Raw genomic sequence first — 10,400 nt, 5'->3', positions numbered from 1 at the left:
GTGTGGCCCAAAGCAAAACAAAACCTCACTGCAGATCGGTCCCTTAGCAGTCAACGTCCCTGACCACCTGCACACTGGCCCCAGGGTTGGTTCTGTCACTTCCCTCACCAGCCCGCATCAGATCGGAGGGGTCGGGGCTGAGTTTAATTTAAAGACAAGCCCCTTTGCTGCTGCCAAGGAAATGGCATGTCAGCTCCATCGAAAATAGATACTGTTGTGCAGATATATGGGTGGGGAGGCGGACGCCGCCCCTGCCATTCATTACCTGGATTGCCTTTAAATGTCAAAACAAATCCTTCTCGGCCCTTCTCCCAAACCTAAATCATCAGGAGAGGCAAGACCAGCCCCTGCAGTTTGGAATGTTGCAGCAGGGAAGGGGGGCCTTAGGGACTGAGGCCAGGGATACTGGCCAGCGTGCATGGGGTGGGGGTTCCTAGTTAATTCTGGGGGCAAGAGTTTTCCTCACTCACCTCAGAAAGTGGGGGTGCACTTGGAGTCCGCCCTGAGATGGATTTCACTCATTTCTGGGTGAAATCTGGCCTCTTGGGGTAGCACAGAGAAGGGCATCAGGTCTACGCAGATCATATGGAAGTGGAAGTCTTGGTGTGAACATCAATGATGAGAAGACCCCCCCCCACTGAAAATTTCCCCCCAACAGCACAAAAGTCACACATGCTCTGGGTGACGACGCTGTTTAAGGAGGAAGGCAGGTAAAGGACTGCTCTGGCAACTTGGGATGGGGGGATCCTGAGAGGTGAATGGTTCCATTTCACAGATGGAAGATTGGAGTAGCTGAAGCAACAATCAAGGGTGCAGAGTGGTCTCTGCAGTGGCAGCCACCACAGTTTGTGGTATGAAGAGTCACATGGGGAGAGCTGGTGAGCAAAAAACAGCTGGAACAGAGAGATAGGACTGGGTTCTCAGGCTTGCCTTGCATGTGGCCAACCCTAGTTCCATCCTGGCACAGTATAGTTCCCTGAGTCTCATTTGGAGCAATTTTCAAGCTTTGTCAGGTGCACGCATACACACACATGCACACAAATACACATATAGGCATCCTGCCTATATACACATCCCTGCCTCCATAATAAATAACAACAACAAAAAAAGTACAAACGAGCTTGTTGGGATGAAAAGACAAAAATTGGGGGCCAGAGCAATAGTGCAGTGGTAGGGCATTTACCTTGCATGCGGCTGACCCAGGATGAACCTCAGTTTGATTCCCAGTGTCCCATATGGTCCCCCAAGACAGAGCGATTTCTGAGCACATAGTCAGGAGTAGCCCCTGAGCATCACCGGGTCTGACCCAAAAAGATGGTGTAGACATGGAAGCCTTCAAGAAGCAGAGATTTTTTTGTTTTGTTTTGTTTTTGTTTGTTTTGGGGGGGGGCTATACACGACAGCGCTCAGGGGTTCCTCCTGGTTCTGGGCTCAGAACTCACTCCTGGTAGGCTTCTGGGTTGCCGGGATGGAATCTGAATTGGCTTCGGGCAAGGCAAATGCCCTATCAGTGTGCTACCGCTCCGGCCCCAGAAGAGAAGATTTTGATCAAGTTATTTGTGCCAATGGGCAGCAGGCAAGATGGAAAGTTGAGAGGCAGTAGTTGGGTGCCCCCCCTCTCTCCTAATCCACAATCCAGGACCTACTGTGAATGTTTGTATCTGTTTCCTCATCTGGAATGGAAGGATCTCAAGGCTTTCTTTTTTCCAGTCTGAAGCTTCTTCCTTATGCCTTTCAGCCTCTTCCTAGGCTGGCCAAGAGGCTGACGGGAATCAGAGCCTGGCGAACCCTTGCTGAACATATAACTAGCTAGACTTGCAAAAATATTTTAGACACACTATATTACTTCTGTGCAGGAGAATTTAAAATGGTTGTAATTTTCCCAAGGTCATGGGTCCCTCAGGGAGATGGAAGAGGGATGGGCAAATAGGTTTTGCAGATTTAGAGACTAAAGAGGGGTCGTCATGTTCGACCAAGCACTGGCCAAGCTGTTTTATTCTGCTCTTAGCTCTTCTCCCTGTTTGTTGTTGTTGTTGTTGTTGTTTTAAATACTAGGGGATGGAGAGATAGCATGAAGGTAAGGCATTTGCCTTGCATGCAGAGGGTCGGTGGTTCAAATCCCGGCATCCCATATGGTCCCCCAAGCCTGCCAGGAGCGATTTCTGAGCATGGAGCCAGGAGTGACCCCTGAGCGCTGCCGGGTGTGACTTCCCAAAAATACTATTTGACTTCTGTGCAGGAGAATTTAAAATGGTTGCAATTTTCCCAAGGTCGTGGGTCCCTCAGGAAGATGGAAGAGGGATGGGCAAATAGGTTTTGCAGATTTAGAGACTAAAGAGGGGTTGTCATGTTCTGAATTGTATGTGGATACCAGAAAAGACTGGTATTTGTCAAGGTATAACTAGGTTGAATTGTTCATATATTACAGATGCATTGTAGAGAGGCTCTGGTGATGATGGTAATATCAGGGAATGACACATTTTGGTGTTGGGGATGACACATTTTGTTCCAGGATTGGGGTGTTGGCAGGGTCTGGGAATCAAAGGCACGAACCCTACCCCTGAGACACATCTCTGAAACACACGCACGCACACACAGTCTTTGGGTGGCACTTGGGGTCTATTTCTGGCTCTGAGCTTTGGGGGGAGTTCACCCCTGCACAGGCTTCCCTGTGGAGCTGGGGATCGAACCTGGTCCTCCTGGAAGCAAGCCTATGCTCCATCCACTGAGCGTCTCTCTCCCTCATACTGACTCCTTCATCATTCGATTGAAATCTATGTAAGGGAACCCCAAGGTGCAAACATTCCACAGGTCCAGTCACTGGTGCAAGGACTAATCTAGTGTACCTCCCCAAATCTTGGGGTGGAGCTTAGCACACGCCTCACTGGGAGCAGAGATCTGGGTTGGGTCATCTGAAGAGGCTTCTTGTAGTGTGAAAGAAACCAGATTGCAAGAGGATCTCTCCATGTGGCCTGGAAAAGGTGATTCTGAGAGACAGAAAATAGCTCTGTGAAAGCCTTAGCATGTGTGTGTGTGTGTGTGTGTGTGTGTGTGTGTGTGTGTGTGTGTGTGTGTATGTGAGAGAGAGAGAGAGAGAAAGAGAGAGAGAGAGAGAGAGAGAGATTAAACAGCTGCAAAAAATCTGGAGGGGACTATGAAAATGGTCTGAAATTGGACTTAGTTTTTATTTTTAAAACTTTATTGGGGGCCCAAGCAATGGCACAAGCAGGAAGGCGGCTGTCTGGGATGGACCGCTGTTCGAATCCCCACGACGGCCCATAGGGTCCTCTCCAAAGTCAGGAGCAATGTGAGAGTCACCGGGTGTGGCCCCAAAATAAAACAAAAACACACACACACACACAAAAAATTCTAAAACTTTATTGATGGAGCCAAAGAGATAGCATGGAGATAGGGTGTTTGCCTTGCATGAAGAAGGATGGTGGTTCGAATCCTGGCATCCCATATGGTTCCCTGAGCTTGCCCGGGGGCAATATCTGAGCATAGAGCCAGGAGTAGCCCCTGAGCGCTGCTGGGTGTGACCCCCCAAAAAACAGCCAAAAAACAAATAAAAGTTTATTAATTTATTGATTGGTTCTTGAGCCACACCCAGCGGCACTTAGGAGTCACTCCTGGTTCTGCACTCAGAAATCGCCCCTGGCAGGCTGGGGAACCATATGGGATGTTGGGAATCAAACCGGGTTCCTCACAGGTCTGTCGCATGCCAGGCATATACCCTATATAGCTGCACTATCTCTCTGGCCCCTGGACTCAGTTCTTTACCTTAATTCAAAGCATTGTCTAAAATGATGCTGTAAAAAATATGGAACTTTAGAGATGTGGAGATGGCAATAGCACAGCAGGGAAGATGTTTGCCTTGCAGCAGCTCACCTCGGTTTGATTCCTGGCATCCGATACGAGCCCCTGAGCATTGCCAGGAATAATTTCTGAGGCAGAGCCAGAAAGAACCCTCAAGTACCGTTGCATGTGGAAAAACAAAACAAAACAAAACTATACAGAGTTCATCAGCGTTAAGACCTAACTGTCGGGGCCGGGAAGGTGGCGCTAGAGATAAGGTGTCTGCCTTGTAAGCGCTACCAAGGAACGGACCGCGGTTCGATCCCCCGGCGTCCCATATGGTCCCCCCCAAGCCAGGGGCGATTTCTGAGCACATAGCCAGGAGTAACCCCTGAGCATCAAACGGGTGTGGCCCAAAAACCAAAAAAAAAAAAAAAAAGACCTAACTGTCTGCTATACTTTGGTTTCTGCTGCTATTGGTAAAAGCAAGGGCTGAGAGTGTGTGGACCTGTGTTGAGGGCAAGAGTACAAAGGCCTGCATGGTGGAGCAAATGGGCAGCTGCCACAGTGCTCGGCTTCTGCTGTTTGTTATGAGTGTGATGGAGAAGAAATAAATCTTGAACGGTACGCAAACACTTGTCTGAAAGATTCCACGATGGGACAGATATCTGCAGAGATGAGGAAGCATAGAGAAACCCAGCTCAGGAGAGAAGAAAATGGATCCCATTTGATATGTTTCGAGTTGGAGGGAACTGAGTGTGACGGGAACTCACTGTCCTGCTGAGAAGGGTCTCATGCAGGGGGTGAGGCATTTTGGAGGCTCACACAAAAAGTTATTTTTTGGGGGGCCATACCTGGTGGTGTTCAGGTGTTACTCCTGACTCTGCATTCAGAAATCACTCCTGGGGGGGCAGAGAGATAGCATAGAGGCCATGCGTTTGCAGAATGTTGGTGGTTCGAATCCCGGCATCCCATATGGTCCCCTGAGCCTGCCAGGAGTGATTTCTGAGTATAGAGCCAGGAGTAACCCCTGAGTGCTGCCGGGTGTGACCCAAAAATCAAGAAAGAAGAAAGAAAGAAAGAAAGAAGAAAGAAAGAAAGAAAGAAGAAAAAGAAAGAAAGAAAGAAATAAAAAGAAAGAAAGAAGAAGAAAGAAAGAAGAAAGAAAGAAAGAAAGAGAAAGAAAGAAAGGAAGAAAGAAAGATGAAATAGAGAAAGAAAGAATAAGAAAGAAATAAAGAAAGAAAAAGGAAGAAAGAAAGAAAAAAGAATGAAAGAAAGAAAGAGAAGAAAGAAAGATTAAAGAAAGAAAGAAAGAAAGAAAGAAAGAAAGAAAGAAAGAGAGAGAGAGAGAGAGAGAGAGAGAGAGAGAGAGAAAGAAGAAAGAAGAGAGAGAGAGAGAAAGAGAGAAAGAGAGAAAGAGAGAGAAATCACTCCTGGAAGGCTCTGGGAACCGTATACTGGAACTCGAACCTAGGCCATCCAGCTGCAAGGCAAATACCCTCCCTCCCTGTTGTACTATTAGGTCCAGCCTCACAAAGCACAGATTTTGGGGGTCTCCCCTCCAACCTCACAGGGACAACAGGGATTTTTCTGGGGAGACACATCTCTTGGGATTGGGATAGGGTTAACCTTCTCCAAAGGGGCCAGTGGCACCGCACATGTACACACATATGCACACACTTAATAACACACACGCATGATCAGTCTCCATCCTCACACACTCCTGTACACACAGGTTGTTTATTTGTTCTTAGTTTTTGGACCACACTAGGCAGCACTCAGGGATTACTCTTGGCTCTGTGTTCAGATATTCCTCCCGGCAAGCTCAGGGACCATATGGGATGCCAGGGAGCGAATCCAGGTCAACCGCATGCAAGACAAACGTCTTCCCCCCTGTGTTATCTCTCAGGACCCTTCTGTGCATAAACTGAAGCACATATACCACTCACACAAACATACAGACTCACACATAACACATGCACACAACTCACATCCTCCTACACACCTATGAACTCATTGACACACACATATATTTGTAGACACTCAATCACACACATATCCACAAATATACCCCCTTCCAAGCCAAATTCCAGAGCTAGATGACTTAAAAAAAAAAAAAAGAATCCTGTGGAGAAAAGGAGCAATTCTTTTTTTTATTAATATCTTTATTTAAGCACCTTGATTACAAATATGATTGTAGTTGGGTTTCAGTCATGTAAAGAACTCCCTCCTTCACCAGTGCAACATTCCCACCACCAGAAGCCAGAGAGATAGCATGGAGGTAAAGCGTTAGCCTTGCATGTATAAAGTCAGTGGTTCAAATCCCAGCATCCCATATGGTCCCCCGGGTCTGCCAGGAGTGATTTCTGAGCAGAGAGCCAGGAGTAACCCCTGAATGCTGCCGGGTGTGACCAAAGAAAAAAACATTCTCACCACCAATGTCCCAAATCTCCCTCCTTCCCATCTTACCTCAACCTGTACTCAAGACAGGCTTTCTACTTCCCTCATTCATTCACATTGTTATGATAGTTCTCAGTGTAGTTATTTCTCTCACTGCACTCATCGCTCTTTGTGGTGAGCTTCATGTCGTAAGTTGGACCTTCCAGTCCTGCTCAAAAGGAGCAATTCTAATGTCCCCATTGCCAGAGGAAAAATCTCATTGCTGAGGTCTGAGTGATAGCACAACTGTAGGGCATTTGCCTTGCACATGGCTGACCCGGGTTCAATCCCCAGCATAGTCCCCTGAGCCTGCCAGGAGTGATTTCTGAGTGCAGAGCTAGGAGGACCCCTGACTGCCAGTGGAAGTGGCCCCAAAACAAAACAAAACAAATATCATTGCACCTCTGACATAGAGGGGGTGCAGAGATAATGTTTGGGGACAACTTCATCCCAAGGGGCTTCAGATTCTAGTCTGTACATCTCAGGCAGTAACCCATGGGGTCCCTTCATGCAGTTACACAGTTTGTGGCAGATGCCAGAAAGACCAGCTTAGAAGAACAGATCAACATCTGGGAAGGATGCACCCTGGGCCCAGGGGTTCCCTCAAGTCCAGGGCTGACTATATGGCCCAGGATGGACAGAAAGGAACTGGTGCCAAGAACTACATTCCGAGAAGGCCCCCAGACTTCAACCAGTGCCACCTGTGTGAATCCTCAGAAAGTGCTCCATAAAGCTCAGAGAAAAACATCTTGCGGCCTCTATGGGTATCCCCATTAACCTGTGAATACCCCAGTTCTGGGCAGTGGCTCCATGCAGGGGAATCTACATCGTAGATCAACAGAGATACTGTCTCTTTGTTTGTTTGCTTGTTCATTTTTTTTTTTTTTTTTGGGTCACACCGGCGGCATTCAGGAGTTACTCCTGGCCTTGTGCTTACAAATTGCTCCTGGTAGGCTCTGGGGACCATGTGGGATGCTGGGAATAGAACCCAGTCTGTTCCAGGTCGGCTGCATGCAAGGAAAATGTCCTGCTGCTGTGCTATCTCTCCGACCCTGGTCCTTTCTCTTAGGATATTCCCACCACAGGCTTCAACTTTTTTTCTTTTTTTTGGGGGGGGGGGGCCACACCCGGTGACGCTCAGGGGTTACTCTGGCTATGCGCTCAGAAGTCCCTCCTGGCTTGGGGGACCATATGGGATGCCGGGGGATTGAACCGCGGTCAGTCCTAGGCTAGCGCTGGCAAGGCAGATACCTTACCTCTAGCGCCACTGCACCGGCCCAGTTCAACACATTTGTGATTTTCTTCTACCATGATATTCATTACTTATGGAAATCTTGAGCATCATCTCAAGGGAAAAAAATCAGCCCAAAACTGTTCATACAGGGGGCCAGAGAGCTAGCACAGCGGTAGGGCATTTGACTCGTAAGCAGCTGATCCAGGACAGAAAGTGGTTTGAATCCCGGCATCCCATATGGTCCCCTGAGCCTGCCAGAAGCAATTTCTGAGTGCAGAGCCAGGAGTAACCCCTGAGCACCGCCAGGTGTGACCCCCAAAAAACAAACAAAAAACTCCAAAAACTATCCATCCAGGCCCAGTAGCAGAGAGATCAGAGTCATGACCCAGAAGAGTGTAAGTACCACTGTCCTGCTCCCTCCCCTAGGCTCTTACTCCTTGAGGTATCTTCAGCTTTGGGGGGGCCAGAGAGATAATAGAGCAATAGGGCATTTGCCTTGCATGATCCAGAATGGATGGTAGTTCGAATCCCAGCATCCCATATGGTCTCCCGGGCCTGCCAGGAGCAATTTCTGAGTGCAGAGCTAGGAGCAACCCCTGAGCGCTGCCAGGTATGATTCAAAAACAAAACAAAACAAACCCAAAACCAACTAGCTGTGGGACCCACTTTCTCTGATAGGATTCACTGGGAAGCTGAATAAAAGGTGTGTCGGGAAGATTTTTGTTTGTTTCTTTGGGGAAGACCCACCTGGTTGTATTGGGGTGATACTCTCAGCTCTATGCTTGGAGGAGGGGATGTTGGTGCAGAAACCACTCCTGACAGTGGGGGTCAAATCCACTCTCCCCCTGCTCTGTCCAAAGAGATGTTTAAAATCCGTTTCCTGCTGGCCTTGCAATTCTGAGGACAGACCCCATTGCCCATCATCAGGGTATTGGGAAAATTCACGACCCAGCCTCGATGCCTGGCAGGAATTGATGGGGTGTCTGCTCCTCCACGCTGCGACATCTGTATGAACTTGCCTGCACAAAAGAGCAAAGGGTGCAAGGCGTGCGGGGAGGTGCCGCTATCCACGCAGTGCACAAGCCGTGTCTAACCAGCTGGTCTATTTTTTTTTAAATCTCAAATGTTTCCTTCCCTTCCTTTTGTGGGTGCTGCATGGCCCCTGCACCACGTGAGCCGGCGCCCCCAAACCCCAACCTTTGTGGACCCCTGGCTCTCTCCCCTTTAGAGATTTTATTTATTATCTGTGGGGAAGTGTATTGTTCGAGATTCTGGTTTCTATTTCTCTGCTGGCTTTGACAGATACGCCAAGGGAAGGGGGGGCTGCGGGGAGAGCATTTGGTTTTGTTTTATGAGATGCCTCCGAGGCTCCTTTGGCTTGCAGAGGCCTTTGGGGCTGGAGGACGGAGGGAGGGAAAAAGGCCCCAGGAATGGGCAAGAGGGCAGATGTGGGGGGCCCTGAATGCCGAGGTAGGCAGTGACTTGAACCAAGCGGTGAGCTGACCTTTGGTTCTGGCCTCAACCTCTCACTTCTTCTCTGTGTGACCTGGGCCTAGTTACTTGGCATCTTTGAGTCTCGATTTTTCTCCTTTGCCAAACACGGTGGGACCAGAGAGATTGCGCAATGGGTAGGGCATTTGCCTTGCCCGTGGCTGACCCAGATTTGATCCCTAGCACTCCATTTTGTCCCCTGAGCACCTCTAGGAGTAACTCCTGAGTGCAGAGCCAGGGGTAAGCCCCAAGCACCATCAGGGGTGACTGAAAAACAAACAAATAAACAAAAAACATGGTTAGATCAGAAGGTGTGGGGTGTGGAGGCAGCACCTCCATGCCTGCAGAGCTAAGAGACTTTTGGGGGGTGGGTGCCCAACCTGGCAGTGCTCAAGGGTTACTCCCAGCTCTGTACTCTGAAACTTCTCCCAGAGGTGCTCCTAAACCATGTGGTGCCAGGACTGGAACCCAACTCTGGTCGCAAGTATGCAACCTCTTCAGTTCTGGCCGAATAAAGGGCCTTTTCTGTGGCTATGAAACATCATGGCAGATCTTTTTTTTTTTTTTTTTGTGGTTTTTGGGTCACACCCGGCAGTGCTCAGGGGTTATTCCTGGCTCCAGGCTCAGAAATTGCTCCTGGCAGTCACGGGGGACCATATGGGACGCCGGGATTCGAACTGATGACCTCCTGCATGAAAGGCAAACGCCTTGCCTCCATGCTATCTCTCCGGCCCCATGGCAGATCTTTTATATTTATTTATTTGTTGGTTTGGTTTGGTTTTGGGGCCACACCCACAGTGCTCAGGGGTTACTCCTGGCTCTGTGCTCAGAAATTGCTCCTGGTAGGCTCAGGGGACCATATGGGATCCTGGGGATCAAACCTGGGTTTTGTTGTGCAAGACAAGTTGCCTACCGCTGTGCTATCATTCCGGTCCCTGTAGCAGATCTTCTAATGTCCACCCACTTCTCTTCTCCAGGAGGAGAATTCAGATCCTTGCTAATGGACCCCAACCTGTCTCCAAAGCGAAAGGATTTTCAAAATCAGTCCAAACCAGTGTTCTTGTAGGCATTGCCCATTCCTTAGTATCCTGGGGAGCTTTAGAAGCACCAACGCCCCAACCCTTACCCTGCCCAAGTTTTGGGAAGAGCCTAGAATCTAAGCTGTGTCCGTGCACAGGATTTGGTCCTGACTCTATTCACGGGGAAGTTGTTGGACCCACAGAAAGATACTATTATTGGTTTTTGGGTTGTACCCAGCAGTGTTCAGGACTTCTAGCTCTGGTGCTTAGGGATTATGCCTAGAGGGCCTCAGGGGCCCATATGGGATGCCAGGAACCAACCCAGTTTGGCCACATTGCTAGGCAAGCAAGTACCCTACCCACTGTACTATTCTCTGTCTGGAGCCAGAGAATGTGATTAAAATACTGCAGCAATGTGT

This window comes from Suncus etruscus, chromosome 15, assembly GCF_024139225.1.
Source record: "Suncus etruscus isolate mSunEtr1 chromosome 15, mSunEtr1.pri.cur, whole genome shotgun sequence".
Taxonomy (NCBI): domain Eukaryota; kingdom Metazoa; phylum Chordata; class Mammalia; order Eulipotyphla; family Soricidae; genus Suncus; species Suncus etruscus.
This window is presented reverse-complemented; position numbering follows the sequence as displayed.